We start from the raw sequence: 19,607 nt of genomic DNA on the forward strand, positions 1-19,607 counted from the left end.
AAATGTAATTAGGACCTTAAACCATGAGGTTGGTTACACAGAGAACTGAAGCATTCCACAGTTTAGGCTGGTTCATTAAAACCTACCGCTAATAGGGAACACCTCTTTATTGTTCAGGATCACTGTAGTGCTCAGCCTAAATCTCAGGGTAAATATTTGAGTAATGTTTTCTGCTCTGGGAGTGTATTAAATAGGCAATAGAGCTGGTCCCCAAATAAAGGGTCTTGTGTCACACAGTGTCCCCTTTCAGCTGCTGCAGAAATCTCACAGACCCCGCAAGGCTCCCTGCCTGACTTGGCTGGAATAGCAGGACTTGGATGCAGAGGGATGCTGAATGTCTCATCCACACACCACAGATGAAACACTGGAAAGCAGGATTGCTTTTCTGAAGAGATTTCCACTGTGGCAGCTTCTGTTAAAGCAAAGAGAGAAGAGCTGGCTTCTTGAGCAGTTCCCAGTACCCCAAGTTATTTTGCTCACACAACAGTATTTTACTCATTACATTTCATTGCCTTTTTTTTCCTCTCTTTTGTTTGCCGTTGCAGTTTGGAGCTTTGTTAAAGCTTTATTGGGACCCTAAATTGAAACTCGGCAAAGCTACTCACAGACAAAGCAAAGCTGCAGCTGTAGAGAGCAAACAGTAATCCCTGCCAGCACCGAGCTGTGTTTGCTCAGTGGAGTGGACTGCATGGAAACAGCGATGTGTATTGAGCAGGCAATCACGTCTGCACTTGGCTGCCTGGCAGGATTCTCTTCCAGCCTCCAGTGCCAGGTCTGGAGACTGAAAATCAATTCCCAGCAGTGCCTATTTGGCCAGAGAGTTATCAGTATTACAGACCCACCACACACGCTCATGTATTTACTTTCTCTTTTGAAACACCCAGACAAGACACACCAGCACCAGCCCAAGGGCTTGTGGACAGCAACACTGTGCTCTGGCTAATGTGAATGTGGAGGTGGCAAAGCTGCTGCCACCTTACGTGTGCCACCTCATGTCACAGCTTCCCAGTAACCTTGAATGTTACTGCTCCAGTGCCTCCCTGTACCACAACTCTTTCCTGTTAACACCCACAGAGTTGTCTGAACTCCAGTGCTGACACTCAGAAACCTCCTCCAGTCTCCAATCAAGCTGATGAAGCAGCAGTGCTCCTTTTTTACTTATTTACCAATGCTGGCTTATTTTCATGCCCACCGTGTGCCCATAAAGCACAACTAAGTGCAGAAGAAGCAGAAAGCAACAGAAGCAGAAGGATTCATTTCCCAGCTGTGTAGTCAGGGCTGTACAGAAAAAGGCTGATGTGCAGCTCCCAAGGTCCAGACCCCTTTAATCTGTCCTTTCTCAAGGCTTGAAGTAGTTTATTATGGATCTGTAGCTTATAGACAGATGGTTAAGGTCGGAGGGGACCATACTGGGTCAGCTGGTCTCAGCCTCTGTCCAAGTAGGGAATTACAGGTCATGCCTGTGTTCTTGCTATCCTTGTTAAGCAGCACTTTACAACAAAATTAGAATCATAGAATCTAATATAGAATCATAGAATCTAAGGCTGGAAAAGACCTTCAAGACTATCAAGTCCAACCACACACCAAGTGCCATATCCACACTTCTTGAACACTTCAAGGGGTGGTGACTCTACAACTGGTGATACCATTGGTTTGAACAGGCTCCTACATGACCTTTTAGAAGTTGAGGGATGCAGTGCAGAAGTATCAGGTAAAATTTGCAGACAGGCAGAACTTACACTTTAAAAAGAAATTGAAATTACCTGATTCATTAAATAACAGTCAGAACACTCGGACTGTGGAAGGGCAGCAAAGCAACTTCCCTGAAAAAACAGACAGTGGAATTGTAACAGCTTGGCATAAGAAGTTTTGGGTCATTTCTCCCACATCTTGAATTATGTAGAAGGCTGTTAGATTTGTACTGATTGCATTTTTTAGTGACAGATGAAGAAAATGCATTTAAAGGAATGATCTGCTCAAGGGAAACTTCAGGAATCTGGGCATATCAAGAAAAGCTACTGCAGAAATTTCATCAGAGAGCATCTGCTCATGAGATTTCCACATTTCTCTTTACTGTCACCAAAGTGAATGCAGTGCAAGCCAGAGAGACTTTCCAAAGCCCTTCAAAAGTCTTTATTAAACCTTGGGAATGGGGGACAGGTGAGCCTGCCCTGCCTGGAAACAGTCCTACTTAAGGCTATTAGCATTGCGTGAGACTGCCTGTGTGACTGTGGTGTCCGTGTGGGCAAGACTGATGACCCTCACCATTTTGGGAAGGGTATCAAGCAGGAGGACTGAATGTGCCCCAGTGGCTGAGGCTTTCTGGGGAGCAGAGGACCTGCTGCACCTGTGTGCAGTACAGCACGCAGGTTCTACAGCTGTGCAGGATGTCCTGACCTGTGAGAAATGCTCATGGAGACAGTCCATCGAGATTTCAGCTGCTGCACCTCTGGAAATCTTTATCAAACAGAAAGGATTTAACCACAGAAAAGCAGTGCACATGTGGCAACCTATAGATTCCAGTGCTTTCAGGCATTCTGGCACAACCCCCACACCAAATCACCAGAACTAACCTCCTGTTAGCTTTAATGAGCATGGAGAGCCCAACAGGAGTGTGCTGGGAGGTCTGTGTGCCTTCTCACACGTGGGTTTCTCTTTACCTTCATCTGGAAAGCTGACCAATTTACTCCAAGCTATGTGTAATGTTTGTGCACACAGTCTGGGAATGCTGCTCCTCACAGCCCTACACATGGGGCACATTTCCAAAATTTCCTTCCCAGATCCCTTTTACCTTTTGCCCCAGATTTCTAACCCTCTGGTGTAGGTTTCTCTTCACCCACGCTGTGCCTGCCTCAAGGCTAAAAGGCTTATGGTCGCCAAGTGCTGCAAAAAGAAGAAATTGGAGTCTTCAGAAGAACACCCCAGAGCTTGGAGCAGATCTCACATGGCAGTCGTCGGGTTGGTTGTCCTTGCTCCCCAGTCCCACATCCTGACCTCCCTGGCTGCCAAGCTCCATGTCCACTGGGGCAATGCTGGTGCTTGCAGGTATTTTCCTACATGTCTTCATTCCTCCTCTAGCTCAGCAGATGCAGTTCTGTCAGTTCACATTCATAAATGCTGTGATTTATTTGATGCACAGATTGGCACATTCATGCATTTACTACAGGCAGGAAACCTCAGGCCTGGCGTGTATTTGCAGATGCATTTATGTAATTAAACATTTAGGGGTAATTACTCTAATTGCCTAGCTTGACTTGTTAAGCCTTCCATTTTGAAGATGAAATTAATTTACCTAAAGAGCCTTCATTTTCACAGTCCCCTTCATTCATATCTGTCCCTTATACAGCTAAGGGCTTTGCCATATCCTCTTTTCCTTACGTTAGGGGTAGGCAGTGACTAAGGGGCTGCTTGATCCTCACAGCTGGATGCACGTGTCAGTCAGGAGTGTTCTGATGTGTTTGCTTGCACAGTCCCACGATTTCCAGCAGTTATCTAACCCAGCTGTAGCCTGGCATGGCCATGCCCCTCTCTCTCCCTCCACTCAAGGAGCAGCACAGGCTGAAGAGCCCTGTGAGTTCTGGCTCCTGTGCACTGTGCGTGTCTGCATCCATGCAGGAGCTGATGCCTCGTGGCTGCAGAACTCCCTGGTCTGTGTGTTCACAGATGAGTCTGCAAATGAGAGAACACTCTGAGCACAAAGCTGCAAAGACCCTGGTGTTCTAAGCCCCAAACCTCAGCATAAGGGCTGTGACTTTGCATTTTGACTATTTAGATAAGAACATGCTGCTTGTTCCATTACTCTTTACATGGACTCAGGTTTAATCACTGGTGTGCCAAAGGGAGATAGGATTTCATTCTTTCAATAACTCTGTGCTGCTTGTGCTCAGCTGAAGGGTCCTGAAGGAATGGAGCTGTTGTAATCATCCCCCCAGCACTCTCAGCCTTTCAGAGGAGACAGACTTTCACATGTTGATCATGCAGTGCCCTGATCAGCCCTACTCAGGAGACTTTTCCTAGAGGGTGAATTTTTGTTTCCCCAGGTTGGATGGCTTTCCTAACTCTTTTCAGCACATGTAGAAATTATTCTCAGAAAAATCACCAGTGGATCCAGGGCAGAGATATGGATAGCCAGTCCTTAGCTCTGCAAGTGCAGAGATTTGTTGTGCCTCACAGCTACGACACAATGAAAATTTAAATAAAAACTACAGATGGGTGTTGTCTTTATAGCCTTTCTTCTCTTTCTGGGCTCTGGGCAGCTGGGTTTATAGCAACTCTTACATTTATTTGGACAGGTGGAAAGAAAAATGAGGCAAACTCATTTTTGCCTTACTGAGGCAAACTCATCCTCTTTTAATTCTGTGAAGTAGCTCTTGATGTTATCGCTAGATTTTATTGTCTACACAGCACATATAAAACATGCAATGATCCAACACAAAGTTTCATGGTGTTGTCCTTTGGAAAATTTATCTAATTTGCATGTGGGTTTCATGGACCCACAATACACATTCCAGACTTCCATGAATAATAAAAATGCCCCTTGCAACGTGCCAGGGCACAGTGCCTCAGCATGAGAACAAACCTTTCCTTGGAATTCAGAGGAACCTGATCCTGCCTGGCACCATGTCCCTGTACCACTAGGTGGCTTTTCCACCCCATAGTTTGAAACTCCCTCTCCAAAGTCACTAGAAGTATGGGAAATCTGCTCCTAAGTGCAACCACCAAACCAATGGAAAAGAGAGCAAAGCTAAGGCATTCTTCATCAGATGAACTCATAAATTCTCGTAGTTTTACAGTGAAATCTTTACCAATCCCTTATCTGTCCTTTTAATGCTTTGTTTTGACTTTGTTCCAGCTGGCTTATTCCCAGACTTTAGGTATCATAAGGTATCTGCTCAGATACATCTCTGTGTAGCTATGGAACTTTGCAAAATAGTGCACGTGTCAAATTTTATAATAGTCATTTCTGTAATTCATTAACATTAAGCACTTAGTAACACAGAATCAGGATGTGTAATTGTTAATAAAGCATTGCCTCACCGTGTTCTAAGGAGGAGTAAATCCAGCTTTGTCTTCAGACATTTTACTCCTTTTTTTAACTTAACCATTTTAATTACAGAGTTTGCTCACACCTAAACACTGCAAATCTGGCTGTGGACAGTATGTTTTTCAAGTAACACTTAGTGTCTGAAGTTTTCTCCAAAAAGAAAATCCCTGGGGGGCTCATTGATGGTGTACAGAAGAGTACAGAAGGAAGAATGAGAGTCACAAATCCACAACAGTGTTAAGAAAAAAATAAATACATGCCCCTCTCCCCTGAGTTTTTGTTTAAGTTTGGCCATGTTGAATAGAATGTATTTTATTTGAAGCACAAAGAAGCTGAGTTGGACAGAGACAGACCTAAGAAATATTAGAAATTTGGCAGAGGAATTAAAGATTTGCATTTTTTATTAATTCAGTCTTTCCTTCCTTTCACATGTATAAGTCCAGTTTTCTGTTACAAAAATGGTCATATATTCTGGAGAGAGACCATGGAGTGGACAAGTACCCTTCATCAGTGGTGTGAGAAGTTGCATCAACAGTTCTTTCAGGTAGAACACATAGAATTTACATGTAAATTTTAGGATGGACAAATCCTGCAACTAATTTAATACACAGGAGGTAAGATCTGAAGAAGGAAAGTCACTATTGATGAAAAGGCTGGAGAAGGCTCCTGCTTTAGAAAACAGCAGAGAATGTCATTTAGAATACCTGTGTAAAGCTAGTTCTTGTCTCCAGATGTTCAGTAAAGATGGACACAGCTGGGTAAGAGGTTGAAAAAAACACACCTGGAGCTGCTCTGCACTGGTGCAGCACTGCATGCTCTTGGTTGCCATGTCCTGATTTGTGCTGCTTGGATCCAGGTCTCTGCACTGATTGTAGCAGCCAGCTCTTTACACCAGGAGGTTTTCAATACACAGCTTTCCCAGAGGCGCTGGATTTCTGAGGGAAGAGGAAGATCGTAGTTAAATTTATTGGAGAAAAGTGATGCTTGGTAAAAGTTGCACCAGGGGAGGTTTGAGTTGGACATCAGGAGGAATTTCTTCACAGAAAGGGTTGTTAAACATTGGAGTGGGCTGCCCGAGGAAATGGTGGAATTACCATCTCTGGAGCTGTTCAAGAAACAGCTGCTTGTGGCACTTGGAGCCGTGGTTTAGTTGACAAGGTGGTGTTTGGCCAAAGGTTGGGCTCAATGATCTTAGAGGTCTTTTTATACCTTAAATGAATCTGTGATTCTGCAGTAATAAACTGAATAAATAAGGCAATTAGGGATTTGTGATTTTTTTTTTCATTATACAAGCATCTTTCATGCCACTTTTATACAGCAAAAGTGTCCATGGTATAATCCAGCTAAAAGCTGTGTTATCACAGTGCTGATTCAAAGTCAATATACACTGCTCCCAAGGGCTTTATTGCTGGAGCTTGGCACCACATGGATGCAGTAACACAGCTTTTGGTGGGCATAAAGCATAGGCAAGACTGTCTGTGTTATTTCAGTGTAGATGCATGTCTAAGCTGATCTTTAGGTTACAATTATCCCGATCAAAATTAAGTTTTGATTTTTCATACTCAGACAGATGCATCACAATCTGCTTATGCTTTGGCCTGGCACAGTTTGAACCTGTGAGTGCTGGCAGGGCTTCCTGGCCAGCAAGTGCCTCAATCTGTGGCTTCACTTGCTGAAAGGCACTGGGCAAGTGGTAAACCTCTGAGCAGCCTCTGATCTCTTGGCTGTCCCTCAAGCTCTATTATCTCTGCAAACATGCACTTCCCCTAATCTCTATATAATCTTCTCCCAGACATAGTAATTAAAAAACAGTTCCATGTCTTTTCCTTAGGTTCTTCCAGCTAAGCATTATGCAGCCTCCCCTCCTTGTGCCAACAGTCCCTAAATTTTGTCCCGTGACTTTATTTTATCTAATCAAAATCTTTACTCTTCTGTCAGCTCTGCTCTTTAAACAGAATGGTTTTCAGGTGAAATGCTCTCTTTCCTCCTCTTCACCTCATGGAGATTATTCCTGTGGCTGAAGAGTCCTTGTGGAAGCAAGCTCTGATCCCAGCTCTGCATTGTTTTCAAACACCCCCCTCCATGAATGTGTCACCTCCTCTTATCTCACAGCTGGAGCAGACAGCTGTGGTGCACGAGCAGCCAGAGGTGAAGTCTCCTGCCAGAGCTGTTTCCTGGTGTGCTGCAGGTCTGGATGCACACAGGGATTTCAGCAGGGTGGCTCTCAGTGAGCACAAGCCTGGCAGAGGAGGCAGCAGCCAGATGGGGACGTCAAAGTGACAGCCCAGGGCTGCTCTGGCAGGCAGCTGGACACCTCTCCCAGTTGTGTCCAGCATCCAGGGCCACCTCCTGCCCACAAGGGCCCTGCCCTTCTTCCTGTGCTTGGAAATATCCACTACAAAAGTCATGGGAGGATGTGATATGTTTTCCACAGGGCTGGTGTTTCTGTCAGGTCTTCCTCCTCAGATTTTTTTTGTCATCATCAGGATCATCATCTTCTTTGATTTTAAGCCTCTGTAATTTCTGTGCTAATCATGGGACACATACATGCTGTGCTGTGATGCTTTTACTGTTTTGCTATACTTTGACATCCATTTTCCAGCACAACAAATAAATATTGTAATAATCCAATATTCTCAATTATTTTGTCTGTAGTTAGACCACACAGGAAAGAATGTGAAAACAGCTTCTTCAAAGTATCAATTTTATTTTTTCAAGGACTGTATGGGCAGTTTATAGCTTATATTTTAATTGCTTGTGGTAAGGAAACATCAGTGGATTCAATGTAATAATATTTTCTGCCTGAGCACCAAAGATCCTGCATCTGAAATGGTACATGGAAATTACTCACAAAATCAGGTTTTCATTGCATTGATAACAACATTTTTGGCACTTTTCATCAGTTGATTTACAAAGGAAATCAGTGTCCTTATTTCACTGTTACTGGCACAGAAGCACGGGGAAGGAAAAGGACTTTATAAGGTTTATTCTTTCTAACAACATGATTGCTTGCAGAGGGGTTAAAGACTTCTGGCTCTTCTTGACTTTATTTGGAGTTAAGAGGGCTTTGGGGGCCTATTAAAAACTATCAACTTTCACCTAAATAATTTCTTTATATTTCAATCTACTCATTGTCTTTACAGGGAGTATTTCAGCACTAAGAAAGGAAGCTGCATCTTAATTCTATTAGCAGTAGGCCCAAAGGCTTCTCAAAACTAATTCCAAACATTATATGACCAAGATTCAAACATGTTCAAGTTCCAGGACTGAGTGCCTTCCCTGTGACTTCAAAGGTATGTGTGAGCACCATGCACAAAGATAATCCCTTGCAGAATCACAGCACTGGTCAGTATCCTTACTGGAAATTAAACATTTCATGGTGGGGTATTACAAAGAGGTATTATTTTGTAATTACACACTTGGGAGAATTGTGTGACTGTCTTTAATTTGGAGATCACTTCATGCTGCAAACCTACACAGCAGACTGCCTTGTAAGAAATAATCTTAAAGCAAAAGGTGGCATTTTCTAAGGGCTTTGCTTAAGTGCCACCCAGGTTCTTGCATGCAGGGCTCCCCCACTTCTGTGTGAAAAGATCAGTTATATTAGTAACTGCATGTGGCCAAAAGAGCTGCTGAAACCAGAAGGCTATAAATGACTATTTACACAAACCTTTTCAACTTCAGGTTTTAAACCATTTAAGCCAAAATATGTAACTCAAGCCAGACTTGCTGAAGGCATGGCTCAGGTTCAGTGAGACAGATCATAAAACTTAGACAGGCTTAAACAGAATCTGATCTGAGTTTCAGATTTGTAATTTATGCTGGTTTGAGGTTTTCTTGCAAGTATTTTGCATGCCCAAACAAATTCAACTGAATTTTAGTTTTTACAGTGTCAGGATTGTTTGAGCACCAACACATCCTTTGACCCTGCTCTGAGGGGTTTGATGCCCATGTTCAGGGTGAGCTCTGTAACATGGGACAAGACTGAAGAGAGAAGAGCTGTGAGAAGTCTCCTCCAGGCTGGGATTTGCCTGGCCTTGTGCCTGATCCTGCCCTGACCTCCTTGACTTGCCTTCCTGGCTTGAGCTTTGCCCTTTCTTCCTGCTGTGGCTTGGCACAGCTGCCCTTGGGCTGCAGCTGATTTCAGCTGGTGTCACCAGGGCTGTTCTGCTCACCTGGCTGGGATGCTGCAAGACTGTGCCCCAACACACACTGAGTTCATAATAAGAGTCTGACATGTGACTTTTCCAAGCACTCGTTTCAAAAATGAAACCAGCTTGTTAAATTACAGAAAAGAATCTCATCATGTCTTCATTAAAAGTCTTGCAGGCAGCTGTCTTATAGTTAAACAATAGGGTCTGATACTTGAGTGAAGTCCTGTTTGCCAGGATTTCACTGGACATGGTCTGCAATAAACCATGATGATGATGATGATGATGATGATGATGATGATGATGATGATGATGATGATGACAAATCTCTTGCATCATTTAGATGTGATTTCCTCCTGGACACGGAAGTCCTGGTCCCATTTTAGTGAGGGTTTTCTAGGAGGGTGGTGATTTTGTTAGGCAAAGGAGGTGTTCTTATTACACCTGAAATAGGTGTGTTAGTCATTGCTACACCATGTTTGCCTTGTTCTACACATTATTCTTTGGGTATGTTGCTATTGGCATGAATGCCAAATCTTGCAGACTCAGAGGCTGGAAATTTCCCTAGGACAGAAGGGTAAGCTCTATTTACACACTGGATAATATGCAGAAGCCTGTGATTGTATCTAGGAAGCTTTAACTTTCCTTATGCTTTGTTTATGATTTAGTTTTGTAAATGATATTGGATAATTATTGTCTACCTATCCAAGGATGTATGATATGCTCTCCAGCAACTGTGTCACACAGTGTCTCCAGATTCTTACTGAAGTCCAAGTTCATAAGGAAAAATGAGGGAGAGTCCTATCCTACGTAGCCAATCCTTACAAGCTATGCCCAAGAAAAAAATTACTAAGGGAGTGATTCTGTCTGGTGTTTATTTTTTCCGTAACAAATACAGTTGTGGTCTTGTAATTGGCATTGTCAGGAGGACTCTGCCAGTGCTTTTCTGCTGCTGGCAATTAAAGGGTGGGGAAAAAAAAAAAAAGAAATGTAGTAACATGACTCTGGTACTACCATAGGAGCAAGAGTGTGAGCACTGGTGCTGGTAGAATTAAAGAGTAAGACAGAAGTGGTTGTACAACTTGTGGTTGCAGAAGCTCTGCCAGACACTCTATGTACACAGAGCCAAAGGGACTTTTAAGAGTTCTCCTGACTGCACATGTGTGTGAAGTATCAACCAAACAAATTCAGGGGAGAAGGCAGACAGAGCTAATGAGAACAAGGCATAATAAAAAAGGTGTATGGGCATACATGTACATCATACAGAGGGGGACAGCACTGCAGTCATACGGCAAAATCAGATTCCAGACAATAAACACTTCCAGCCTAGAAGAAATAGGATCAAGCCATCTGACTAGCCAGAGAACTTGCAAATTTGAAGACAAAGTGAGTGTGACTACTCCAGCCTCTTCAGGAATAGTGTTTTATCTTTCTTTGTTGTCTAGCTAGGCTGGTTTGAAAAGCCCCTTCATCAGCAGTATGTCATTTCTAGCACAATAGAGGTACATAACTACACAATCCTTAGAATGCTTAGGTCCTTAACTGATGAACCTACATTGCAAGTTACTCCAGTCATGCTATAAACATTTTTTTTTCTAAAATACAGTGATTAAAGAGTTATGCAGTCTCCCACTGCCTCCAAAATTAACAACTTCTTTAAAAAGTGCTTCTCCAACTATACATCACATTTTATTGGTTTCTTTTCAGGAGCCATAGCAGATCATGAGAGTGGTATCAGAAGACATACAGGCAAACAAACACAGAGTTGCTGCATCCTCAAGTTATGCTTCCAGCATGGTTGCTCCAGAGCTCTTTGAATCAGCAGTCTTGTGTTTTGTGGCCAATTTCTACCATTTACATATCCTGACTCCAAACCTACAGCTGCATGACTTGTTTGCATGACTAATTTCACTGAACTCCAAGGGCAGGACTTTGGGGGCCTCCAATTGCAGCTCCCAGTACTGTGGGAGGTAACACCTAATCAAGAGCCTCTGCTCCCTCCTCAGCCAAAGCACTGAAGCTCCATCAAATGTGGATCTCCAGCATCCTCATCACAGAATTACTTGCAATGGTAGATCCCTTTCCATTCCTCTGACAGAGGTCTTAAAATCAGGAGGAGGGATGGGAGACACAATGCCCTGGGTTATGCAGAACCTCGTGGCTACAGCAGCCTACTGAGTCACGAGTGGTTTGCATCCCATCAGGCCAGGACGAAACTGAATTGAGATTTCCCACTCCCTAGCTGACTACATTTATTAAGATATGATGGGAAGGAAGCTCTCCTGCTTCTCTTCCCTCATCCTTTCCACAGAAGCCCGTGGTTTTTCTGTGAATGGCACTGGCTCAGTGCTACAAGGCTCTGAGTGTGCACAGCAGAGTGGGCTTCTCCAGGGATTACAGTGGAATTTTACATACCTCTGGGCTCAAACAGCTACCACAGCAAAAAATATTTTCCCTGAAAATTATCTAGAAGATAGGTAGTTTTCTTGAACTTGGCCAGATGAATCCACCTGAGTCCCATTTCTGGTACCCAAAGTAAACATTGTAGAATCTATCCATCATGACAGTGCACTTATTTAATGACTTGGATGTTTGAGGGCATGTCACATAACCCTATGTATTTTATCTCACCACCCCAAACATGTAAGTACTTACTTCATGATGATATTTTAAGGATTAATTTACATTTGAGGAAATGGCTCAGGGTCCCCAGGAAAATGGTCACAGCACCAAACCTGCTGGAGTTCAAGAATTGTTTGGACAATGCTCTTGGGCACATGGTGTGGGGTGTCCTGTGCAGTGCCAGGAGTTGGACCTTGATGATCCTTGAGAGTGACTTCCACCTCAGGACATTCTGTGATTCGGTGAAATATCACAGACACACACATAATTCTGAGCACTTTCTGTGTAATTAAAAGGAGCAGCAAGGGTTACCCTGAGAGCGAGAGCCAGCAGAAGCACCGACTCCATCCCAAATACTTGTCCTACAGGTTCTGAATTGCCCTGGGATGCACAGGTTGCATTACCTGAAAAAGGGTGCAGCAGTAAGGCAGGCAAGTTGTTCTGAGTATCACCATGTGTGCTGAGCACACCTGGCCTTTTCCTGAGAACCTCCCCAGGACTGGGAGTACATAACACTCCAAAGATGGAAGACTGATGGAGGTGGATTGCTGGCAATTTCAGCAGATTGAAAAAAAAAGGGCTCTTGGTGATGTGGATATTCTCAATTCACCTGCCATGAACAGGACCACAATGAGAGTGAATTAATATTGGCTATCACATTGTTAAAAGGGCTTAGAAATGTCCTTCCCTGGCAAGAGCTCTGACCACTTGGCATTTATACCAAAAGTGGGCATCCTACCCTGTAAAAAAGTAGCATCTACACAATTATTTATAAAAGTAATCATAACTGACTACCATCAGTAGATCCTGTATTGCACTGAATTCAAGGTATCTCCCTTTTGGTCCTGCTTGAGGTGTGGGATGGAGTTTCAGAGCCATCCCCAAATTGGTTTGTTGTCAGCCAGCTCCAAACAACTCCCTAATTGCCCATAGATCTCCTGGTCTGTCTGTCTGTCTGTCAAGGCTTCTGCCTTTTCCGGTGAATGATTCCATGAATAGCAAACACATTTCCCAAACTGTGGCTTCTTTCCCCCCCTCAAAAAGAAAATGAATACATGTTGTCAGAAAGAACCCTTGGGAAGCTTTCACTCCTCCTACTCGAGGGATGAGTAACTTGACACACCCTTGAACATGAATCTGCTCCATTTCATAATCTTGGCAATTTCTGATCTTCCAAGAAAAAACGTTGAGAACTGACTAAAACATACATCTGTGAATGCAAGGGCAAATTCCCCTCAGCTGTACATCTTATACTTTGCATCCTGTTTCTCTGAGCATATCAAATCCCTCTTCCCTAGCGATTTATTTGGCACATCTAAGCTTTGCCTAGTTACCTACACATGAACTTTTGAGCCTGATGGAAGATTTGAACATGCTCCTCCCTTTCATGTCATAGGATGCCACGTGGTGAACTTTCTGCTCCTGCTCTTCAGGCTGATTCCCACGAATTCCTTCCCATTCTTGTGGTGTGGTGTGCATCCCTTTGATGAGTCAGGGGAATCAGAATGGCTCTAGTCTCTTGAAAAGGAGTTTTTTTCTGTTTTGTTTTTTTTTTTTCCACAAAGCTGTAATTCCTAGGATGTGATCACCTTCCTAGATGCCCTCCCAGCTCTGTGATGCCCTAAGAAAAGAGTTGTTTTCATCCTTGGCCTGGGATAAGGCCTTTGAACTGTCCCATCAGTGAGGTTCTACTCCTGGGGAACCGGGAGAGGGATCCCTGGTGCTCTCAGCGTGCTCCAACAAGAATCTTCCTGCTCCCAGGAGTTCTCAGCAGCTGTTTGCCCCTGCAGCACAGTTGGCTTTCAGGCAAGTATGTAACTGCCACTCCTGCACACAAAATTCAGCCCAATGTGCAGAAATTGCAGTTGATGCAAGACAGCATGAAAGAACTTACTCCTTTCTTAAAGGACAAGTATCTTTAAGGGATCTGCAGAAATTCCAGGGATAAAAAGACTGAAAATGTGGTATAACCACCAGAGTCCAGATGATGGGTGGAAGAGGGAACCCTCTAATTCTGGGCTCCAGGTTAATGAAGGGCTGTCCACAAATTCTGGTTGTTTGGGTTTTTTTTTTAATTCTACCCCTCCTCTGCTGTCCTCCTAGGAATAAACACAGCTATAAAATAACACAGTGATGGCACCCAAATATGTGCAGGCACAAATTAGTAACTTGCCCCTCCACAGAAAAATGTGGATAATAAAGGAAAGCATGGGAATGAAAGCAGAGTCAGATACTCTGAGTGAAAACAAGCAATTCTACAATTTAATCCCTGGTAGTCAGAGTGAAGAAGAAACTTCCAGAAATGAGAGTTTCACACCCACAATTAGTTATTATTAGCTCAAACTTTAGAAAAAGTAGGAACCTTAACCTCCTCCTCTTTTTCTATTTTTTTTTTTTTTTGTGTGTTTCTGAAAAAGAGCAAACACACTCTGCCAACCTACAAAGAAACCAATGTCTCCCCTACCTTCCCAAATTAAATTGTTTTCAATTCCAAATCCTGGAATGAGGTGGCAAAAAGACCAAGCCTTTATTGTTGCTTTAGCATTTGTTAGTCTCTTTGAGAAACCACAGGGGGAAAAAACAAACAATCTCCACTTTCTCACCACACAGTCAGCACAGCACTGAATTAAAGATTTAAAATTACAGGAACATGGGAAAATGGAAGAAATGGAAGTATAATGAAACTGTTACCAAATCAGTATCTTTTTCCCAGTAGTAAAATTAAGGGGGTGGTAATCACAAATTCCACTCCCTTGCAGAGTTGTTCTGATGTGTTGCCAATTAAGAACTCAAAGACACTGAGATAAGTGTATTTTAAGATAATGTTGAAAATGGAATAATCTCATTTTTAAAACAGCAGAAACACTCCTTAAATAATGACACTTTATCTGAATTCTGTTTGAGATGGCATGTGACAGGGTTAAACACATGGAGTTAAGTTCACAGAAGAATGAAAGGACTATAACAACTGCATTCCTAGAACAACTTTAGAAAGGAGACTCCATCACTCAGTCCCTTTTATTACATATTTTCAACTTTTCTATTCTTTGCTGCAACAAATCACAGCATTGTATACCTGGAATCTGCATATAACCACGCTGTCACTAAAATTCTGTGCCTTTCTCAGATTATGTGCCAATACAGACATACAGAGAAAAAAAAAAAAAGAAAAAAACCAACCCAAGCAGCTGGGCAGATTCTGGAATGATGGGCACACTTGGCTCTCATCTAATTGAGGCAGCAGTATAATGAGAAATACATCTTGTGACGTGAGGATGTGCTGCTGTGCCATCCTGGGCTAAAATAGCAACACACCAAAGCCAGCTGATTCCATTCCCTGCAAAAGCCAAATTTGTAACTCTGAAGCAAATCACCCACCATTCAAACAAAGACTGTGCTTTCTGCTTTTGCTGCTCATGGTTCTATTCCTAAAGTAATGTTATTAGGGCCTTGATCTTTCAATTTATCCAGTCTGCCAAGGGATCAGATTTCTGAGGTACCCAGTGACCTTTCCCTATCGTACCCAAATGCCAAAGCACTGCGTGTGCACAATTTAACAGATTAACAAAGTAAATAATACAGGCAGAGTGTTATAGAACACCACCACCACCAACAACAAAGCTTCTCTTGCATACAGAACTTAAAGAATTATCCTGCAGAAATAAATGAATAACCAGGCTAAAATGAATTGAAATCAGGAGATTGCAGCAAGTCATCAAATTAATTTTTTATTGCAATGGTAACATTTTTAGCATAGCAATTGGAACACCACCAAAAAACAAAACAAAACAAAAAACCCAAACCCCCCAAAAAATCACAAGAATCAAACCTCATTCTTTCCAGACTACTGAGGATTTTGTTGGTTTTTTTTGCCCAGGAAGAATGATGTAGTTTGTTACACCTTATCTAAGAGAAGTGCTACATTGGCTGACTACAAACATTTTTACTAAAGACAGTTAAATTCCTAAAAGTTCAATTGAAAAAGCAATCACTGAGATTCATGAACAGTAACTTTTACAGAGATAAGCAATATTTTAATACATTAAATTGCTTACTAAGAAAAATACTGCACGGGACTCAGCAACAACCAAGCACAGACTAAGTGAACTGAAAACCCTTCAGTCTGCTCTTTCTCCCACTGCTGTAATGGTACATTAGCACTTGTCCAGCTCCTTCACTGTGCTATTGCAATAGCTGATACTCAAGAATAAATTAAAACACTCCCAGGCTTTTTCTTTCTTTTTTTTTTTTTGAGCAATAAACATTTATTAGAAGTAAAATCCATTTTCCCTTACTCTCTCATGTATTTTTCAAGACTTATAATAAACCTTATAATAAATACATTCTTGTCTTCTCCAATCTGGGCATTCAATTCACCAATTTCTTTAAAAATTAATAATAAACCCGATATGGTTAGCATATTTTATTCATTGACATTCAAAAATCATCAAAGATGAAGCTTTCCTCTGACTCTAGGCACTTTAACATCATTAATAATATAACACAACCCTAGCAGCATTAGAGTAATTATTTCAATGGGAAGGCAGTCCTTCAGACCACTGTGGGTACTTTTTTCCATCCTTCCTCATCCTGGGAAATAATCTTAATTCTCTTGACAAAATGTTATCCTACATGCCTTTGGCACAAAAAGATGACTGGATTCAAGCTATTTCTGGTGATGGCAAAAAACAATCCCCCATTCCTGGAGAATATCCTGACACCCACTCCTTCAGTTTTATTAGGACAGGAAAACAACTAATAAAATGTCAGGCTTCTGATGACTGGGATTAACTGGTCTGCAATTGTTAAAAGCTTTACAAGGCAGAACTGGTGTGTTAAATAGCAATGCTCATCTAAGTGGGTGCCAAGCAAGATGTTCTGCTTTGAAAAGGAGCTCCTGGTGCTGTTCTATCATTCGGGCAGGGCTGTGACAGCAGCAGCTGTAAGTGTGATGTGTTCTGCACCTCATTTGCCATCGATTCCCACCGCTGTCTCGTCAAATCCTGCCAGCCTGCAGATCACCGCTGCGAGTGCACTGCTTTTCCAGGCATCCTTGCAAACGCATGTTACGGGTGTCAGCTCAGGCAGCCCTTGTGTGCTGAGCTGAAATGGATCCAGAGCAGCCTTGGGGCCATCTTCTGCAGATACTACAAAGAAACACAATTTCTGTCCAAGTTCAGTGTTAGGGTGCACCCCACCCTCCCTCTTGCAGTGCCCACTGCAATCGTTACTTGCCTTAAAATGCACAGATGTAATTTAAAAGCTCCCTCAGTATTAATGTCATGCCATTTTCACACTAGCAGTTCAAAGTCAAAGTAAACAAGTTTCAGCCACACACACAAACACTTTCTGCTTTTTTAAGTTACCAAGCACATACCATAAAGACAAGTCTTGCTTTGTAATTGCTGATTCCAACCCTCTCGCCCCCCCCCACCACCCCGTACGGTTATTCAGATGTCATTCCAGAATTCGTCATCTGGTTAATTAACAGATTTCAGTTTGTTCTGTGTTTAAGGGGAGATTGTTTGTGGTTTCACTCTGGGAAAATGCACAAACGAGGCAGCAGCTTGTTTTTCAGCTCCTGTCTTTGCATTTTCTGCCCAAGAGCCAGGGAAGCATGTAAATTAGGAAGCACATGCATCTTGCAGGATTAGCATTTCTCAGAAGGCAGAGAAATGACAGCACACCTTCCAGTCTCAAGACAGAAAAATTGATCGTGTACCATATCGGGGGTGGATTTTTTTCATGTTTCTCTGCCAAGCTACTGATCTGAAATCTTATTTTTATTTCATTCATCCTTCTTTCAGTAACAGCAGCTCCTCTGTTGGTAATATAATTGTTTATATTATGATTCCTCAAGTGAAGTTAAGGGTGTATGATGAAAACATATGTTAGGTACATAATGTACAATATAGGAAATTTATCAGGATTCATTTGGTGCAGTCACCTGAGCACTCTGCATAATAATCCCACAGTAAGTATTTCACAGCGTGAACATCAAATATGTAAAATTGCCTCAAGACCAAGAAAACCAGAATGCACCAAATGAATTTTCTTGTAAGGATCTACTCCTTCAGAGATTTAAATTAAATTGCAAAGAAATTTTCCCAAGTAATCCCAAGAGTGTAAATCTAGGAAGGAAAAGGCCAAAACCTTTAGATATTTTCTCAGTAAATTTATTCTGCATCTTAAATCTTAATTCATATCAGCTATTTTACGGTGTGTAGATATTTCAAGGCAAAAAAGAATTGATTCTAATACTCATGGTAATAAACTAAATGTCTGCTTCTGGCACTTAGAATTTGAAACACAATGGTCCCAGTAGATCAACTTGATGCTGTGCTCATCACGGGCCATCAGATTTCAACCTGCATTCATCCAATAAAGTAAAGCATAACTTCTGCTCGACTAAAAACTAATTTTCAGAAATACATCTAATCTTCAACAGAAGACATGAAATGATGGCAAATCCTCAGCTTCTCTTGGGAATATGTTCTGGTGGTTAACCATGGAAAAATGTGTGTCTTATTTCCTATTTGAATTTGACTGGCTTTTGCCTCTGGCCATTACTTCTTATTCTGCCTTTCTTCAACAGATTAAAGAACCCTTTAATATCCTGTATTTCCCCTCAGGAATGTTCCTATACACTACAATCAAGTCACCTCCCAGTTCTCTTCCAGATAACTTTAACAGCCTGAGTTCTTAAAACATCCCAGTGTTAAGGCATTTTCTCCAACCACCAGAACATTTTGTTTTACTCTTTTTCTCTTTTATTTTCCAATGTGCTTTTTGAAATCTGAAAACCAGCACTGTATGCACTACCCTGTGATGATATTATTGAGGTCAAACATGAGAGGTAAAATAAACACTTCTTAATTCCTTGTTTATACATTGATTAATCCTTTTCTGCCATAGCAGCATACAGGAGAGCCCTTATCTGATTGCTTACTTTTCTGACCCTTAAATCCTTCTCAAAGTCATTACCTTCAGAATCTTCTATTTTCCAGTTATGGTCTCCACACTTGGGTTTTAAGATAGACAGCTATTTGGTTTGATGAATGAAAATTCACTAGGTTTGAACAAGCTGCTTGTTCAAACTGTATGGATCAGTGTCCCATCCTCACCATTATTTACAATTCCATTAATCCTGGAGCTGAATTTTTTCAGCAGCAGGTTTGGATCTGCTTCCAGATCATTGCTAAAAATGTAGCAAGACAGTTCCGTGTAGCATGGAACCTGCTGCTAAGGCCTTTTTAGACACCATCTCTTTCAACTAAGTTGTCATACAGATTTCTTCTTGAGATACGGCAGCAAATTCCATTTGTATGGTTTGTTAGCACTGTATAATGAGAATATCACACAGCACCAAGTCAGGTACCTCCTCAAAACAGTATTGATAGCTAGCAACTAAAACACTGTAGATCTGCATCATATTCCTTTGTTCCAACTTTTTATTATTTGAATTCCACATCAGATTTCTATTTTGGTTAGGGTAACTATTAAGCTAACCAGTTGCTTGGGCCATACTGCTCACCCTTTTAAAAATGGCAAAAAGTCACAATTTATCACTTATTTAACCTCCTGATTTTAACGCAAGATACAAATACCCAGGAGCAGCATCTGTAGTACAGGCAGAAGCAACAGAGAGCAGAAGCGACCAGAGATCGCATTTCTCACAGCGTTTCCAGGATGGAAACCGCCGGAACTGCGGACTTGCGAAGTATCTGCTCACAAATACCCCGATCCTGCTGAACTCCCATCCCTGCACACACACACACACACACACACAA

This window comes from Cinclus cinclus, chromosome 6 (genome assembly GCF_963662255.1).
Source record: "Cinclus cinclus chromosome 6, bCinCin1.1, whole genome shotgun sequence".
Taxonomy (NCBI): domain Eukaryota; kingdom Metazoa; phylum Chordata; class Aves; order Passeriformes; family Cinclidae; genus Cinclus; species Cinclus cinclus.